The following is a 19,992-nucleotide window of genomic DNA, read 5'->3' as shown; positions in this document are numbered from 1 at the left end:
TCTAATCTGGCAGTTCTCAAAGTGTTTCACGGACCTCAAGTCTCCCAAGACCCTTTCAGCAGGTTTATGATGTCAAAACTATTTCATAATAACACAAAGATGCCATTTGCCTCCCCCCACCCACCATGTGGAACATGTGCATTAACAGTACAAAAGCAATGATGGGTCAAAGAGTTGGTGCGGTAGCAAGCATCAAGCCAGTAAAACCTAGATGAAAAAGTAAAAATTATTAATTTTATTAAATCTTGACCACTGAGGGATCCCTGGGTGGCGCTGCAGTTTAGCGCCTGCCTTTGGCCCAGGGCGCAATCCTGGAGACCCGGGATCGAATCCCACGTCGGGCTCCCGGTGCATGGAGCCTGCTTCTCCCTCTGCCTGTCTCTGCCTCTCTCTCTCTCTCTCTCTCTCTCTGTGACTATCATAAATAAATATATCTCTATCTCCCTCTGCCTGTCTCTGCCTCTCTCTCTCTCTCTCTCTCTCTGTGACTATAAATAATAAAAATAAATCTTGACCACTGAATATACAGCTTTTTACTATTCTGTGTGACAAAATGGGAGGTACACACAAAACACTTGGAGTGCACACTGAAAAAACAATGACTGCTGCCTTAAGGTAAAACACATGGGTGGTTCTTTGAGTTGTGAGTTGGACTAGCCAAATTTTTTTCATGGAACACCATTTGTTACATGAAAAAATGACTGACAAACTACGGTTATTCAGATGTGGGTATCTGGGCAAACATTTACTTGAAAATGAACTAAGTATGCTTGTCATTTTCTTTTTTTTAAAAAAAAAAGATTTATTTATTTTAGAAAGAGAGAGTATGAGCATGGGAGGAGGACAAAGGGAGAAGGAGAGAGAATCTTGAGCAGACTCCCTGCTCAGAGCTCAGCCCAACCTGAGGCTTGGTCTCATGACCCTGAGGTCATGATCTGAGTTGAAATCAAGACCTGACTTAACTGACTGAGCCACGTAGGTGCCCCTCAAGGAAGCAGCCATTTTATTGCCAGTAATAAAATTCAACTTTCAGGTGAAAATTACAATTTTGAGGGATGGCTAGGTGGCTCAGTGGTTGAGTGTATTTTGGCTCAGGGCATGGTTCCGGTCTAAGGACTGAATTCCGTATCAGGCTCCCTGGAAGTAGCCTGCTTCTCCCTCCGCCTATGTTTCTGCCTCTTTCTGTGTGTGTCTCTCATGAATTTAAAAAAAAAAAATTACAATTTCGGAAAAGTGGGGATTTAACATAAACTTTGATATCTACTACGATGAGCTCTATACTTCTCAATACATAATTATTTTTCTAATGAGGTTAGTGGTAATGTTAACGAATGTGATTTTTGGATAGCATGCAATGAGTCTGGAAGACAGGAATAGTTTAGTGAACTAATATTTTCCATATAACCAATGGTATTTTTACAAAAAAAAAAAAAAAAACCATGTACGGGCTAAAAGGTGAAAGAGACATTAGATTTAAATGTGACTAAGTATGGAAAGTTCATTGCCATAGTTGAACTTGGAAACTTATAGTTTCAAGTTCCATGTTGCAACTAACCTTTAAAAAACTACCTGCCTGTCAAGGTTTGGATGTAGTATCAAAGAATATCCACAATTAATTGAAAAAGCTATTAGAAAAATTCTCCCCTTTCCAATGATCTATTTGTATGAGGCTAGGTTTTCTTTACATCAACTACAACAACATGCTTGGCCATTGAATTCAAAAACTGATATGAAAATCCAGCTGCCTTTCTATCAGGTTAAACATTATAGATTTGCCATTCTTCTTCATTATATCTTTTGCCTTAGAAAACAGTTATTTTTTAAAATAAAATATGTTGGCATTCCTGGGTGGCTCAGTCAGTTAAGCATCTGCCTTTGGCTCAGATTATGATCTCGGGGTCCTGGGATCGAGTCCCATGTCAGGCTCCCTGCTCAGTGGGGGTCTACCTCTCCCTCTGCCCCTCTGCCTCTCTACCCCTCTGTTGCCCATTCTCTCTCAAATAAAATAAAATCTTTTAAAAATAAAACAATAAAATAAATAAAATACATTATTTTATCATGTAACTGGGTTTACTGTAGTCATTATTCATGAGTTAATTATTTTTTAAGTTCTCCTTTTAAATTTTGAATATGGCACATATTGATAGATATAGAACTCAGATAAACAAAAGCTCTTTGGGTCCTGAATGATTCATAAGGGTGTAAGGGAGTCCTGGGGCCAACAAGTTTGAGAAATGCTACTCTAACCTATAAGAAAATGTTCAAATGATTTTTTTTTAAAGATTCTGTTTATTTATTTGGCAGAGAGAGAGCAGAAGCAGGAGTAATGGTAGAGAGAGGGAGAGGGAGCAGCAGACTCCCCGCTGAGTAGGGAGCCTGACTCAGGGCTCCATCCCAGGACCCTGAAATCATGATCCGAGGCAAAGGCAGATGCTTAACTGACTGAGCCACCCAGGCATCCTGTTCAAAATGATTAAAGAAATTATTTAAAAATTATCTTCGCGGGGATCCCTGGGTGGTGCAGCGGTTTGGCACCTGCCTTTGGCCCGGGGCGCGATCCTGGAGACCCGGGATCGGGTCCCGCGTCGGGCTCCCGGTGCATGGAGCCTGCTTCTCCCTCTGCCTGTGTCTCTGCCTCTCTCTCTCTCTCTATCATAAATAAATAAAAATAAAAATAAAAATAAACTATCTTCGCAATAAATGAAATCAGGCATAGGTTTAAAAGAACTAGGAACAAAGTGGATGAAAATGTGGTTAAATACAAAGCAGAAATCCCCAGGAGAGGGAGACACCAAGGGATGGAGAAACACAGATACACCCACGGTCACGCAGATACACATTCCAGAGCTACCTTTAATCTCCCAAGCTTAAAGTGGTTGCTAACCATCTCTGGAGTTCAGGCATGGCTGGAAAACCAGGGGGACCGACAGTGCCCCCCTCCCCCACACACTGTACAGACTAAGGTGAAAACTGTTCCTTGATCTGCAGGACCGCCGCCTCTCTTCTGTTTGAACTATCTAGCACTGCTTGCAGTCCTGCCTTCCAAATCTCAAAGGTTAGCTTGGTCAGTGTTGTGTGTGCCCTTACGATTCTATCCACTCATCTATTAAATTCCCCAGTAGATCCTGGAGACTGCGTTTAGGTACTGGTTCACTCATTCTGTGACTGAGCAACTCATTCCCTGTATTTCCAGCTTAATTAAATCTTCTCTTTCCAATTAGTCCAGGCAATTTTACTGAAAGACACAGAGGTCAAAAAACTTAAAATGAGCATTTCCACATAAACTTTAACTCTCACAGTGCAAAAAAAAAAAAAAATCTTGGAAAACCTCTAAGTTATTAATCAACAACATATCTATCATGTAGAACTTTATAGGGCTTGCTAATAAAATGTGGTGTACTTTTATTAGTAAATCTTTAAGACCTGACAGAGAGTGAGGTAACACTACCCTGAATAATAAAGCCACTCTCTAGGGTGAGACTGAGGCCCATTTTTCTATATCTTCAGATCAGAGGCAAAGGCCAAGAGCCCTCTTGCAGCAAGTTGGCCACTTAATTCCTAACGTACATAACAACCAAACTGAACCAAGAGGGCAACTTTTGCTTCTCTCAACTGCACGTCTTCTGCTATAAAAAGAAACTTAGAAATAAAACCCAACTAAAAAAAGAGCACACTGTATTAGGATACCGACCTGGAATCCTGCAAAAGTCAAAGGCCCAGTCCATTTTGGGGCAGTATGGGGCCCATATCGAAGTGGAAGCTACTGCCCAGGGCTGAGAGTCCCTGTAGAAAGTGTGCCGATGAAGGACACTGTTCAGTGATCCCGCTCCACCATCCCACACACATCTCTGCGGGGCACTTTCTCATAGTCATGGTGGGTGACGACGTCAGACCTCATGTGACAAGGTGTTAGAAACACACGCATCGGATCTCAAAAACAGATTACAAAACAGAAGCCTTTTATAGAGTATGGCTGTGTCTGGGAAAAGGAAAATCCTCTTGATTTCTAAATGTAGTTCAAAAAGGGTAGAGAAGAGCTGCATTTATCAGATTTTTAATGCACTTCAACTATTGGATTCAAGAAGGCATCATAAGGCAAGGGAAGTTTGCTCTTTCAACTGAAAATCAGGCCATTTGAAAGGCTGACATCAGAAAGCTGCCAGGGTGTATTCGACAGAGGGAGGTTGGCTTGAACAACCTTACCTGAATATATTACTTTGAAAAGGTAAACATTTGGTCTCTAGACTTGTAGTTGCGTGCATATTGATTGTAAGAACGAGTATTATCAGATTCATGAGTGACGCAATGTGCTCAGTTAAATATTTCAGGCTGCTTGTTTGGAAAGATGAAAGGGGGGAAAGGTCCTTGGCTTCTCTCTTTCTTTTTCAAACACAACAGTATTTCAGGGTAGCCCGTGTACCTTGGGTTCATCTCAGGATCGAGCTTGCCCACATACCTGCTTGCTTAAGAAACCTGGCCAACAGGCTTCGAGTGTTTATCTTTGAAGCCCTCCAGTGCTGTATTCGTTTCTCATCTCAGCCAAGCTCACTGAGACTAAGAGTCCCTAATGTGGGAGGCATTTTTAATCTGAATGCTGTGGGGGCCGAGTTACCAAGATGACCAGCACAGGGCTCTTGTCCTCTGAAACTTTTCATTTTGGGGTGAGCTTATCATCAAGAGTTGGTTTCAAAAACCAAATACTTTTATTGTGAGCCTTTAAAAGGCCAACTGATTTAATGGCCCATGCTCCTCTCAGTTGACTGCTTCCTCTCGGGAAAGGCCAAGGGAAGAACTGTCAGATATTTTGGGTACTGAACAAGGCTGACCCTCCAGCTAGTCGTAAGGACGGGTCCACCAACTGCTGCTTTGGCATTACACTATATAAACCCACCTCCCCACAGCACCCTCCCTCTCCACCCCCTGCTCCCTTTGCACCCCAGCTTTCTGAGGACTACTTATGATAAGGAATCACAGTTTACACTGGTTCTTTCTGGATAGGCCAGGAATCGGGCAGGGAGAAATAAATGACACAACACACCCAGCATGAAGTGCAGTGCTTGGCACATTGTGGGGCTCAGGGAGTGTGGGCTGGAATCATCTTGAGAACTGACCGTGTCCCATTCAGCTGGTGGCTTTCGAGAGAACTGCTTATACAGTCCATGCTTCATATGATACATGGGACATTAACGAGATCAAGTCAAGCCCTGCTGAAAACCCTTCAGTGGCTTTCCCTGAAGTCGGTGCAAAATCCAGACGCTTCACTGGCTTGTGAGGCCTGGTGTGGTCCCCAGGTCCTGTCCACTGTCTCTAGACTTGCCTGCTCCCTTCCATCCCACTCTGTGCTCACCACACAGGCCTCCCTATGCTTACTCTAACTGCCAAGTCTCTAGCGGCCCCGGGGCCTTGAAACACACGGATCCCAGTACTGCCTGTGGCTGGCTCACTCGCATGCTTCAGGCCCTGGTCAAATGTCATACTGGAGGGACCACCCTGTCCATCTATTTGATCCTGCTTTCACTTGCTCTCACAATGCCTGAAGTATGACAGTTTTCCTTCATACTACCCATCTCAACCTGCAGTCATCACATGTGTTTGCTTGGTCATTGTCCATACTCTGCCCACCAAAAGGGAAGCTCCAGGAGGGAAATGACCTTGTCCATCCTGTTCACTGCTACATCTATGGGACACAGCACATGACAGGCACTCAGGAAACAGTTGCTGAATGACTTAAGTGGGTTGTGCACAAAAAACACAAATGCTCACCCTGATTAAAAGAACAACGCATCCTTCTCCCCTGCATTCCTGATGCCTTGAACGCTGCTCTGCTTTTTCCTTTGCCACAGTATCCATAACATTACAACAGATTACACATTTTACTCCTTGCTTACTATCCATCTGCCTGCTAGAATTTAAGTGCCACAAGGGCAGTAATCTTTGATATTCTTCCCTGATGTATCTTAAGCACCTAGAATAGTGCCTGACACATAGTAGACCCTCGACATTCAATTACTAAATAGACAATCCATACTGTAAATAGATACATGTTTCTAAATCAGTAGTAGATATGGGTAGGCACCCTACATATTGCTATGACAATTTGTTTGAATTTCCCTAATCAATTTAGAATAAGGTTGCTTTTATCTGATGCATTTTAGGTTGTAAAGCACTTCATGTATTAATTCTTTCAATCCCCTCACCATCCTGTGCAGTAGGCATGTAAAATGGAGATATTACTATATACTCACAGGGTTAAGAGAATTAGAAGAGTCTGTGCAGGGTATATATGGAAGCTGATATTATTGGGTCCACAGTATCAAGTGGAAACTGAGCCCAGATAGTGCCTTGCTTACAGGGGAGCTGTAATTTCGGATGGCAGCACAGTGCTCAGCCCCCCACTCTCTGCTGTCTCACGGGCTTGTGCACTCACAACAGGAGTGAAGACAGAGCAGGTGACCTGATCTACCCAGCGCAGAACTGTCCTGTGCCAAGTCCAGATGGTAGGCTCACTGTATAGGATCACCACTGAGAAGCCCGTGGCAGGAACAGACCCAGGCTGAGATTCAAGAACTAGAGCTGCCGGGGGCAGCCAGCTGGGGTCACGTGCCGAGAAGTAACAGCATTGCCTGTCATGAAGGAGAATGTGTCAGAGTGGGATCGGAGTTAAGGCAAGCAGCCCTTACACCACCAGGGCAAGCTGAGCATTGGTAGAGAATGGCCCTGGGCCTGGGCACTCAAGGCCAGCCGGGCAGACAGTGGAGGGACAGAGGCATCCTCTAAGTCAGTCCTAAGGTCTGCTCCATGGCCCAGAATTGGTTACACACCTGACACCAAGGCCTTTACACCCACAGGTTGCCAACTTAAAATTTTAGTATTTAAAAAGGTTGATCATGACCTGAGCTGAAGGCAGATGCCTGACTAAGCTACCCAAGCACCCCAAAAAAGGCTGACTTTTAAAAGTCTATTACCAATTCAATTCAGTCCATGCACTCAGAAGACAAAAGGAACTGCATAGCCAGGATTTGCTAATCTGAAGTGTGTGTAATTAGGAAAATGAGTTTTCATTTGCCTCCCCTCCCCCATGAGTACTTAGATTTGCCTTCTCAGCATAGGACTGGGGATGATGCAGGCTCAAAGATCAAGAAGCTCATGCTGGAGATCTGTCAGTCAGAGTATGGCATAAGAGCAGTGAGCATGAAGCCTCAGGGGAGCACCAGGGAAAGAGACTCTCCAGGGGAGGGCCAACTGTGGGTGACAAATGGAGAAAAGAGTCCCATAAACACGGAACTGAGACCTGGCCAGTGAAGCTCATTAACACCCTAAATCCAAATTCTAATATCTTCACCAAGGCTTATAAGTCCTCTGCGACTAAACCCCATTTCCTGCCACTCTACCCTGCCTCGGCAGCCTTCTTTCTATTTCTTGAATACGCCTAGGATCTTCCTACCTCCAGGCCTTTGCACATGTTGCTTCTGCATCCTAGAACACCCTCCTAGCCCAGGTGGCAGCCTACTCTTATCTCCATCCAACAAACCTTTCCCCCTTAATTAGGTTCATCCATTACATATTCTTAGCATACTTTTCTTCTTTCATAGCACTCATTATGATTGTAATTAAGTATCAACAAATGTGTACCTTTACCACAAGAGTATCAGTTTTATAAGGACTAAGACTGTTCACCAGTATCCCCAGCTCCCAGCTCTGGACTTGTCACATAACAGGTGCTAATAAAGCTTTATTAAATGAACACAAAAACAAAAAGCAACCAAACACCAAGCCTTCTAAAGCCCACTACACTGGGCACTGAAACCAAGCTTTCTGGATCTAGCATTAAGGCAACACGAATTGCCCTATTTGTCACCTATGGTAAGGGATGAGTATGTTTGTTGAGCATAAAAAAGTCAAGAGGTTGTTCTGACATGCTACAAGGAAACACACACACGTAACCAGATCAACACTGCTAGCCTAAAGCCGGGCTAGATAGGACAAGCCGGGGCCATCTACTGCCCACAAAGCTGTCACTGCTCAAACAAGTTGAAACATTGAAACACGGCTTCAAAACACTGAAAAATGACTTACTATTTCTGCTTTGGCTCAAGTGAAGGAAAAGAGCAATACTTGAAGCTCTACTGATATGCCTTGATCTGTGAGAGACAATGCCCAAAATGGAGTCACCTATGCTATGCCCGTCACCAAACTGAAACATAACTTAGTTTGGCTCTTCCTGAAATGGAATCTTAAACCAGTCAGTCAGGAATCACCTGATCAGCATTAAATAAGCAATCTGCCCGATGATACCCTGCTGTCCTATATAAGGAAAGCAGCCTTGCAATAACCAATCCATTTGCCTAGTGTAACTTCCTTCTTCTGCTCCCTGCTGCCTATAAAATCTCTTGTCTTACACAGCTCTTTGGTGCTCCTTTTTATCTGCTAGATTGGATGCTGCCCAATTCACAAATCACTGAATAAAGCCAATAAAGTCTTCAACATGTACTCAGATGAATTTTGTTCTTAAATAGTTTAAACTCAAAGGATTTGGCCTTTGCCCCTGAGTGCTGGGTTAACTTGGAAACAAACTTTTAAAATAGCTTTAAAAAAAAATAAAATTTCAAAGTAGTAAACATGTGGGTGTAGTATAAAAAAGCTGCGCACATGCACTGGCCCATGACTTTGAACTATGCTATGAAGAAACAGCTCACTATTGTCTCCTGCATGTGTCAGAGCCCCCCTGGGCAGCCTTCCCAAGGACTACTTTCATGTGACACTGACATCCCACCACAAATGCATCAATGTCCTCAGTAAGACTCGCTCATTTGTTAGGAGGAAATCCATCTTATATGTCAGCCATGTCCATGCATCCAGTACTGTTCTACATACTCTGCACGCACCATCTTGATTAAGCTCATGGCAACCTGATTTTGCAAATGAGAAAACTGAGATGCAGAGAGGCTGCATGACTTGACTAGAATCATTTCACTAGTGGGCAGCATAGCTGGCGTTCAGATCCAAGCAGTGTGACTCAAAAACCAATTTCAGATTTATGAGCAACAAGAAGAACTCGGCTTTTCCACCTCTTTCTTGGTATCAAAGTCTCATATGCTCATGACCCCAGCCTACTTACTAGTGTGTGAGTCCTTGGCAAACTGTTGGCTGGACCTGAGCAGGGCTGCCACATGCAGGGGGACAGGTTATGCCGTGAGAAAAGGGAGGCTGAGAGCCAGCTTATGCTCTCCTTGGCCAGGCAGGTGCACTGGTGAGGGCTGTATCCTCCTGCCAGATGGAGGGGGCCTTTTCTTTAAAATGTACAAAGATGCCATATGGCCCACCAGGTGGCTCTGTGGCGAATACATTAGGGAAATACAGAATTCTTCGTAACATTCTACTTTAAATTTGTTTTTCTAAAAAAAAAAAAAAGTAAACTTCAAAGTAATATATGGTGCTCATAAATATTATTATTTTAAAGATTTTAAGTTATGTTGATGTCCAACATGGGGTTCAAACTTACAACCCTGAGATCAAGAGTTGCATATTCTACCAAGTGAGGCAGCCAGGTTCCCCCAAATTATTAATTTTTGATCCACTTCTATTTCAAGGTACTATTTATCAAATGCCTACCACTCACCAATTACTGAGTGCAACACAGGGGCTCCCATAGGAAATAGGTATTGAGGGGTTCCTGGGTGGCTCAGTAGGTTAGGCGTCTGCCTTCAGCTCAGGTCATGATTGCAGAGTGCTGGGATAGAGTCCTGCATCAGGCTCCCTGCTCAGCGGGGGACCTTGCTTCTCCCTCTGCTGCTCCCTCTGCTTGTGCTTTCTCTCAAATAAATAAAATCTTTAAAAAAAAAAAAAAAAGAAAAGAAAAGAAAGAAAGAAAGAAAAAAGAAGTGGGTTTTGAAAAGCTGAGCGGGTGCAGAGATTAAATTAAGCTCCTGAATCAGGAGAACTGAGAGGCCTCAAAGCACTGTATTAGTCTGTTCACAAAACAGAGATCTACAGAAGGATAATTCAGGGTAAGACAGGCCACGTCCAGTCTAGGATAGTGGGCGAGAGCCTGAACTTTGGTGTCGGATGGCCCTGGCTCTGTCACGTTCTGGTTGTGACCTTTGGGCAAATTTCTTAAGCTCTTTGTACGTCAGCCTCTTCATCTGCGAAATGGAGCTAAAAATAGAATCTACCAGGGTTAACACAAGGATTAAATGATAATACCTATAAGTTGCTTGGCATATGTCTGGCACAAAATCAAACGGACTAAATGTTAGCTTTTATTAATATTACTATTACCAAATAATAATTAGTTGCAAGTGTCAGTAAGAACAAATATTACAAGTCTTGGCCCCAGGCCCCAAATAGAGGGAATGTGAAATTCCTCAATGGCAGAGACCAATGTTTTAGTTCACTGTGTGCCCAGAGGTCCTCATCACTCCTCCCAGAAGGGTTTATCAGATGATCATTCTACCCTAATGCAGAGAGCAGTTACATCTGAGCCTTAGCTCCTATGTGGGCATTTAGTTACAAGTATTGTCTAAATTCTTTTCTTTTTTTAGTTGCATTGTCTGTTAGTTTTCTTCTTAGCAGGTGGAAAAAAAGTATCAAAAATTCAAATAAAAATCATTCAACTTAGCTATTTATTAGCGATTCTGGTAAAAGGCTTTTTATAGTAAGGAGACTAAAATAACATTTAAGACATATACTTAAATCATCTATAAATTTCCATGATGTGTTCTTGTCCTTTTATGTCAGATCACTCAAATTATGCTATGTAAGGCAAATCTAGGGTACCTCAGTTTATTGGGTTACCTGTTTTGGGTAGCAACATTCTTTCACATTCCTAAAGCCTCCCTTGGTGTGCCTGGGTGGTTCAGTCAGTTAGGTGTCCAACTCTTGGTTTCGGCTCAGGTCAGAATCTCAGTGCTGTGAGATCGAGCCCTGAGTTGGGCTCCACACTGGGCATGGAGCCTGCTTAAGATTGTCCCTCTCCTCTCTGTCCCTTATCCCCTTCTCTAAAACAAAAAAGCAAAGCCTCCCCTATGTTCTGCTTCTTTACCTTTTCTGTAGACAGACTCCTAGCAGACCACGTTTGCTCCTTTCCCCTCATACCACGGGACTTTTAGAGGGCGAACATCTTGGGACCTCCTCCTTACTTCAAACTAGGAATCTAGTAACATGTCCATTTGTTATGTGGGATTTATTTTAGAGAACACTTTGGTTTATTGATTTTACAATTTTTTAAGTTTATGTGCAAGTGTAATGGATTGATTAGATTTGTTCAGCAAAAAAAATAAAAACGTGGGTTCGGTTTGGGGTTTAACATGTTTAATGTGCTTATTTGGGATTTTGGTTCAGGCTTCTACTGAAGTCCTAGAGGGAAATTTTTGACAACTGTCAGATGTAGTCAATAGTTTCAAGCTCTCCTTCTCTTGTACATTGAGTCGTCCTGTCTGTACAGTTAAGTCTTTAGACTCAGAGGATCAAACTCTGCTTACACACTCTTGGGTTTAAACTCCAGTTCTGCCACTTACTAGCTGTATGAACTAGGATAAGTTAATTAGCACCTCCAGACAGGTTTTGTTTCTTTTCTTTTTTTATTTTTCTTTTTTCTTTTTTTTAAGGTTTATTTACCTATTTGAGAAAGAGAGAGTGCAAGCAAGCACGCAGGAGAGTGAGCAGGAGTGGCAGGGAGGGGCAGAGGAAGAGGGAGAGAGAATCCTCAAGTAGATCCTCTGCTGAGCACAGAGCCCTACAAGGGGCTCAATCCCAGGACCCCAAGATCATGACCTAAGCTGAAATCAAGTGTTGGCCGCTTAACCAACTGAGCTCCAACCGCTTAACCAACCAACCCAGGCACTCCCAAACCTGTTGTTGTTGTTTTTTTTTTTTTAAATCTACAAAATGGATATAACCCAGTTCTTTATAAGATTAATGAGACAACATAGATATCTCATATTCTATTGCTCTTTTCACCCTAATTTTCTGTGAAAACTCCAGAAAACAATACCTACAACTCATTTCCTTTTGCATATCTCATTTTGATAATAGCAACCAATTTAATACTTGTTGGTTGAAAGGTTACTGGAATCAGGGGCCGTTTTGTAAGCAGGGGTTTCTCTGAAGCTGAATGGAAAGATGGGTGGCCTGGAGAGTCTCAGGCTTCCAGGGTTTCTGGCAAGCCTAAGCAAGACTACTCCTGACAGGCTGGGCAGCTGGAAGGCAGGCTGACCCCAAAAGAAAAGAAGTTAGCTAAAAAATACTCATGGAAGTGCAAAAACAAATATTTAGCAACATAAGGGACTGCGGGTAACCCAGTAAGAGTTCCTATATTAAGGTCTTGTGAGAATAGGCTGGCGTAGGTACAGTGATGCAACTAAAAGAACAAACGTTTACTTTGAAGGAATGAGTACATGAATCATGATATTAATATTAGGATACATAAAAGCCAAATACAAAATTAGTGACTGCTGGTTTTTTTTTTTTTTTTTGGGGGGGGGTCCTACAAGCCCATTAAAGATATCACACACACCCTAGCTGTGAAGAATAAGCAGAGAAGAGATCAGTGGCTTCTTTGGGTCTACACATTGCTCCTTCCATTCTGGGTAAAGGTGATGCACAAGACTGCCTCAGACCATCCTCCTAGCCGCAGATTAGATTATTACTACTCAGTCTCTTCACACGCAGAAATGGCCAAAACATCCAACTGGCCAGCCTCACCAGTGTTAGTAGACAAGAGTTAGGGAAGGCAAAGCATTTTACAACCTGAGTGCTCTGTTCTCTTCACCCCTTCATTCTGTTCTATCCTCACTTCACTGGGAAGGAAGGGGGCCTTTAAACACAATAAAGAAGTTATGCCCTGAGTGGCAATCAATACCAGCAAGAAGGAGAGGAGGTGGGGCTGGATGCAGGATACAGGGAACAGGGCCACGGAGGGAGGAGCTCGGGCTCCCTCTCCAGGAGGCCTCTGCACTGATACCCTTCCAGGTAGACACAGAACTCCTGGGAAGGTCTGGCTGCTGTGTCTGCCCATCCTGCTCTTCCAGGTGTCGGGCTTAACAACAGGGTTGGGTCATCAAAGTAAATTCCCTAAGGCAGTTCCTAGCTCCAAGATTAGACAGCCCCTTTAAAAATGTGATCCCTTAAACAGAGCTTTGCTTCTGCAGCTGCTTTTTCAGGGTCGTTTTGAGGTTCTTTTCCATTTGATGACCACAGCCCATCCCCAGTCCAGGGAGCTGCATCCACAAGATGGTGCTGAGTCCACACACAGAAATGCTCGTGTCGGGGTAGCTGGTAATCCAATGCCCCAAATCTTTCTCAAAAACGGGCAGATGAGCAGCTACTGCTCCAAAATAAATGGACACTGAGTGTTCTGGGTAACAAAAAGCAAAGAACCTGCTTCTTAGTGGACGTTGCATTCTTACTCATCTTAATTTGCCATGAATGGCTTCTAGAGATTCTTCAGATTGGGGTGGGAGGTGGAGGGGGTGAGGGGATGGTGAGGGCTCCACCCAGCACAGGCATTTCCTCCTCAGAGGAGCAGTCCTCACCAGGAACAAAGAAGGAGCCCTCAATTGTAGCCTCTGCCCGGATGACAGCCCTTTGAAGGCTTACTCTGCATGGCCCTCTCCCTGGGCTAAACATCTTAAATTCCTTCTGGTATTCCACTGCAAAGGGTTTTGTAGACCAAAGCAGCATCATATTTGGTCCTCTCATTTTGGATGTGAGAAGATTGAGGGATGGAGAAGTCAAATGACTTGCCTTAGAGCTCATGGTCTGATCAAAACTGGTTGCTTAGGCACCTGGGTGGCTCAATGGTTGAGCGTCTGCCTTTGGCTCAGGTCCTATTCCCTGGGTCCTGGGATCAAGTCCCGCATCGGGCTCCTGCATGGAGCCTCCTTCTCCCTCTGCCTATGTCTCTGCCTCTCTCTCTCTCTCTGTCTCTCATGAATAAATCAATCTTTAAAACAAAAGAAAACTGGCTGCTAGACTTCTGGTCCCACATGCTTCACTGTACCAGGCTCGACAGGCAGATGCTGGGACCTGCTTACTAACAGCATGACCACAGAAGAACTTGACCTCCCTAAGCCTCAATCTCCTCATTTATAAAATGGGCTACGCACCTCACAGAGTGTGGGAAGATTAAATCAGAGTATCTGAGCACTTGCAAGTGCAAATAGTAAGCAAACAGCGCTCGGTAATTTATTTTATTTAGGATATACAGGTTTTTTTTTCTTTTTTGGGGGGCATGGAGTTCTCTTTTCTTCCCTTGTTTTCTTCTTCCTCCTTGGCTTCCAAACTTCCAAGCCAGAATTTTTTTAGCTCAAAAATTCCCTCATTTATTCTGATGAAATTGAATCACGTTCCTTTTGTTCCTCATCTCCAGTGTGCTGGGATATTTTTAGAACGTCAATTCTGTCTCATATTAGATCTACTGGATTTTTTTTTTTTTAAAAAAAAACATGTCACACAGATTCACACTCTGGAAACTTACAGGTTAAGTTCAGGAGGGCGATGTCTGTGACAGAAAGGCAGGGGTGTTTCCTATGCCCACCTCCAGACAGTGGCAGAATGTGGTCATTCTTCTCACACATGCACACCCTTCACCCGAACAGATCGTATTTCGAGATCAGGACTTGGAAAATATTTTTCAATCTATCAGAATAAAAAAGATAAAGGCTTGGTTTCATTTCTGAGGAAGAAGGAGGTTGAATCCACACGATGAGGAAGTGACCCTGTGAAGAACAGCTCTGGCTGTGTTACCGGATTAATAGGTTAAGAACCAAGACCTTGAGACCTCAGGGAAGTGAGCTCTTACGTGGAGATTCAGAAAACTTCTGAGCTGAAGCAAAGAAAACTTTTACTTGAAAGAACAAGAGGTCAAACTCCGTGGACCTGACCTGTGGTCCCTAGGCTAGCCCGGGCTTAGAGGTGAACCGGCGTAAAACCCTGTCCAGTTACATTCTCTCAGCTCTGTTGTTTCATTAAGCACAACAGGACTCTAATTTTCTAACCACTCGTCTCCATTCTCACATCCTCCCCAACTAGCTCATGCCATGCGTTTTTCTGGGGCTCATAGCCCAGCATCCACATACCCTGACCACACCCCCAGGAAATCAGACAACCTGTAACTGTTTCAGTGCCCATATTCACTGACCCCGCAGAACATCACCCTTCCCCATCCCAACACTTCCCAAAGGCCAACCTTCTGGACCCAAACAAAGGACAAGGATGCTCAGCCTCACTCCCATTTAGTCCTATACCATTTCCAAATCACATTCATACGTACCATTTCATTTTCTTTTCTCACAACACCCCTGTTGGCCCTGAAATAATATTTTCATTTCAGAGATGAAGACCCTGAGGCTCAAAAAAATTAAGCCAAAATCCTAACATCACATATTGTGTAATTGGCACAGCTGGGTTTTCAACCCTGATCTTGTGACTCTGGGTCACACACTCCTTCTAGCACGCTGAACAGGAAGACTGTATTTATGTGATCCCAAATGTTAATAAATAGAAATCATCATCTCATCTTTTGAGTGCTGTTTAATGGCTTTGTTTGTTTTATGTCAAATTTGGTGCCAAATGTGAACATGTCACTCAAAAGACTACTCACCAAGAGCTATTTTGATCAACAGAACCAGTTTTTCCTGGCCAGCCTATATGCTATTAACACAGCTGACCAGGTTATCATCCATGCATTCCACTTTGTGTTCTCTGCCATCTTGCTTTACCCAATGGCAAGCATTTTGTTTAGTTCACTCTGTAAAATGGGAATGATGCCTGAGATGGTTATTGAGTCAGTTAAATGAAACAATAACTATGGAGACTGCAGCTAGCAAACATTCAATTAATGGCATTACACACAACTACTGCTACTTCTACAGCTTCATTACATTCATTAAAACCAAGCAGAGTTTTGTTTTAAGTGTCTGATGAGATATAAGGTAGCATAGGTGCAATAATTTAGGAAGCAAAAACACTATTTCATCCCCTTGGCTTTGTTTACTCCTTTATTTCTTCCCTCATTCAGCAACTTTTTGGATGCCATAGTCTAATGGAAGAGACAGACATGCAGACAAACAGCTCCTCTGTGATAATCAAAGTGCACTAGCAAGTGGGCCTAGGGCTCTGGAGCACGCAGCCTTAAACTGAGTTTGGGGAAGCGAGTCAAGGAGAGAGAGATGGAACTAAGTATTGAAAGACAGGGAGCATTTCTTGGAATCCCAGAGAGAAAGGGGCATTCTATTCCAGGCAGAGGTCTAAGCAAAGGCAAGCGGGCATGAGATAGAATGACACATTTAGGGAATGGCAAGAGGTAGGTATGGCTGCCGCACAGGGTGTGGGTAGGGTCTGATGGAGAGGGAGAGATTAGCAGGGATATAGTTGAGGAGTTTGGGATACTATCAAGACTTTGGATTTTATCCTCTAGTCTAGAAGTTCTCAACCCTAAACTGCATCACCTATGGGAACTGAATAAAGAACCAACACTAGGCTCCAACTGGAGATTCTGTTTTGTTTGGTCTTGGGTGAATACTAGGTATTGCAATTAAAAAAAAAAAAAAAAAGAAAAGAAAAAGATCTCCAGATGATTCTAATGAGCAGCCTGGACGATAGTGAGTCATTTAAAAGATTTTCAGCGGGAATCATCTGGTAAATTTGTAGACAAATCTTTCTGGGAACCATTTGGTGAGAAGGATGTCTGGAGGGAGTCTAGAAAGAAGACAAGGAGAAGGTGGTGGGGAATGAACAGGGGAGAAAGACCTGAAAGCCATTTGGATGAAAGAATCAACTCACTGGAATTCAGAGGAGAAGAATGAAGGTTAATACCCAGTTTCATTATCTCAGTGTGCCACTGGCAGGTAGGAACCAGATCAAAGAGCTGGTTTAGGAGGACAATAATGAAGTCTGTGCTCCCTGAGGAGCCTGTGGGAGATGCAAGTGGTGCTCTCAATCAAGAGGCATCCAAAAGAGATCTTATTGCTGAAAGGAATCTGGGCTGAAGAATTAGATGTGCACTGCATTGACACACAGGATGTGGTCGCAAACATGAGCAGGGATATTGGCCAAGGAAGGTAAAGTGGATGAACAGAAGGAACTTGAGGAATACCACTACCAAAGGGGTAACAGACTTATCAGAACCATCTGAAAGCCCTTATTAAAACTTTAGTTTCAGGGCACCTGGCTGGCTCAGTCGTTTAACTGCCTTCAGCTCGGGTCATGATCCCGAAGTCCTGGGATCGGGAAGAATAGGGTCCCCAAGTCACCTGTCCCCACCAACTTACCTGGATAACTTTCAAATCATCCTGAAAACCTACGAATTCAGCCTGAGATTTAAAGAGAGAACAGCTGGAATGCTACAAAGAGAAGAGTTCGCACTTCTAACAAGGTAGGAAGACTGAAGTCCTGGGATCAAGTACTGCATTGGGCCCCCTGCTCAATGCGGAGTCTGCTTCTCCCTCTCCCTCTGCCCCTCCTTCTGCTTATGCTTTCTCTCTAGTGCTCGCTCTCATGAAAGCGAGCTCTCATGTAAAAACAAAACAAAACAAAAAACAAAACAAAACTTTAGTTTCTTGGTGCCAGAGACCCACAGATTCAGAAAGGTCATGGGTCAAGCCCCAGAAACTGATTTTTAACAAGCTCGGAGGCATTTTTGAATCAAGACAAGGACTGGACACTGTATCAGCTTCCTAATCATGCTGTAACAAGTTACACAACCTTGGTGACTTACAACAACAGAAACTTATCCTCTCATATTCTGGAGGCTGGAAGTTCGAAATCAAGGCGTCATAGGTCTGTGCTCTCTACAAAGACTCAGGAGGACAATCCTTCCTTGCCTTTTCCAGCTTCTGGTTTTTCTGGGCAGTCTCTGGTTTGTGGTTTTGTCACTCTGATCTCTACCTATGTCTTCACATGGCCTTGTCCTCATTTGTTGCTCCTCCCTGTGTTTCTCATAAGGCCACTTGTCTTTGGATTTAGGGCCAGCCCACAATCCAGGATGAACTCATCTCAAGATCTTTAACTAGCTTACATCTGCAAAGACCCTTTCTCCAAATAAGGTCATATTCACAGCACCGGGATCTGAACATATCTTTTTGGGGCCACCATCCAACCTACTAAACACCATGGCATCAAGTCCTCTGGATAAATGAGAGAGGGAACTGAGATCCAGAACTCCAAGCAAAATTCCCTGCCAGTGGCAGGAAGAGGAGGAAGCAAAGAGGAAGAGAGAGAGCTGTTTCAGGAACTAAGATCTATAGCTGCACTTCCAAATCTTATGCTGCCTGAGGGACCCCAGGCTGCCAAGTGTACAGGACATGAGGAAAAAAAAAATCACAATCATAAATTAACAAAATGCTAGACTATGTTACCCTCAAAACACAGATGAAAGCTATGAAAGGCTGAAAATGCTTGTCATTAATTCACTTCTATACTAAATTAATTTGATATGAAGTTAGCTTCCGGTCCAGACAAGTCACCGAGGCAGCATGGGATAAGTTATTTCCATATTTCAGAATGTTTTCTTAGGAGCAGGCAAAAGTCTCAGTAACCAACATTACAGAATATTACTGAAGGTTACACCTTCATTCTCACACCTACCGGGGTCCTCAAGTCCTCACCAAGAGTGTATCACTCATTTTTACACTGCTACATGTCCCACATTAAAATGATTTGTGTCAGTTCCCTGACACACAAAGGTTTTCTGGCCTTGTAACACAGGAATTTCCCTCCTTGGCAACATGGTTTGCATGGCCATAAGGGCCGTGGGGGGTGGGGAGGGTGGAAAGGAACCAGGTGCTGTGTTCAGGTTAAAGTCACAGGCAGGGGACACAAGCCTTCAGAATCAGATTCCTAACATGGTCAAAACCACCCCATCATACACATCCCTATGGTATTATGTAAAAGGCACATCTCCCGGCCCCTGCCCCAGAGACCTGTCCCAAAGCATCTCCAAGCTGGCAAGCCCATAAGGACGGGTCTCCATGCAAGTCTGTCTCTCTGCTCCCCACGCATTAACGTGCACCTGTCAGAGGGGCATCTTGTTAAGGCACTTTCCAACACAGTGGGTTACCGCCATGTGGCCCGTGTTCATTTACATCAGGGTGGAGACAGCTGAGGTACACAGTTGAGTTGACGGCTTAAGGAAACCAAGTTCCCTTACCTGCTGGTAAAATCATAATCGTTATGATGGTGATGGTGATGACGCCAACGACAACAAGAGCTAATATTTACTGAGCACTTTCTACATGCGAGGCCCTGTGCTAAGTGCTTTATAGACGTAACGAGTCAGCACCAAGAGTGCAAGGGAAAACAGGAGTAGTTAAAAGAGATTTAGGAAAAAAAAAAAAAAAAAAGGCAAGGCATTATAAACTCCAGGATGTGCGGAAGGTCATTCAAGTGTCAATGGAGATAGGGGTCAGTTCTCACACTGCCCTCGTCTGGGACTAGTTAGGAAGTGGCTAACTGCTTGATATTTCAGAAAGCATCTTTGGGCCGAGCCAGTCAAAACGGGAGACTAGGTATATCACGAAATGCCTGCTGCCCTTCACGGTCACTCCAGGGCCTGGCGCCAGCCAGGTTAGCCTCTGCAGTCTTGGCTCCATTCCGCTGCCTTGGGAGTAACGTGCCTGAACAGGGAGTGGCTTCCTTTGGTGGGTTCGTCGTGTTCTATCTGTCGTGTACTATTGGGCAGGCCGAGCACTGGGCAGCTTAATCGAGGCCGTGACGTCTCCTGCCTCTCCAGATGTCCTCCAGATACCCTTGGATGTACATGCTTGTGTTCTGCTGCTGATCCCACTGACAAATTGCTTTGCTTGTATGACACGGACACAGTTTATCTCCAAAGTGGCTCCCTTATTTGCTGTGACACAGAGAAGGTTCAGTGGCCATGACTTTTCCTTGGGATGGGTCTTGGAGAACCTCAAGCCCAGCACTCTGCAGGAAAGGCCTGGGCAGGCTGCCACGGAGGAAATGCAGACTGGTGGGCTGAGTCTGATGGGATGGCTA

General features: G+C 43.9%; 1 protein-coding gene across 13 annotated transcripts in view; it reads right to left on the bottom strand.

Annotated features, from left to right (window-relative positions):
- ZBTB38 (zinc finger and BTB domain containing 38) overlaps positions 1–19,992 on the bottom strand; it is a 134,261-nt gene that overhangs the window by 16,133 nt on the left and 98,136 nt on the right. For 2 of the 13 annotated variants that reach the window (XR_008663907.1, XM_055321002.1), the window contains exon 3: positions 14,477–14,637. The exons of 9 other annotated variants lie outside the window; for them this stretch is intronic. The gene's annotated coding sequence lies outside the window, so the exon portion shown is untranslated. Of the gene's footprint in view, positions 1–3,691; positions 3,874–9,619; positions 9,830–14,476; positions 14,638–19,992 lie in introns of those variants that run through there. 2 more of the 13 variants (XM_055321005.1, XM_055321007.1) reach the window with 2 other exon arrangements.

The sequence above is a fragment of the Nyctereutes procyonoides genome, unplaced genomic scaffold (assembly GCF_905146905.1).
Source record: "Nyctereutes procyonoides isolate TBG_1078 unplaced genomic scaffold, NYPRO_anot_genome, whole genome shotgun sequence".
NCBI lineage: Eukaryota > Metazoa > Chordata > Mammalia > Carnivora > Canidae > Nyctereutes > Nyctereutes procyonoides.
This window is presented reverse-complemented; position numbering and strand designations above follow the sequence as displayed.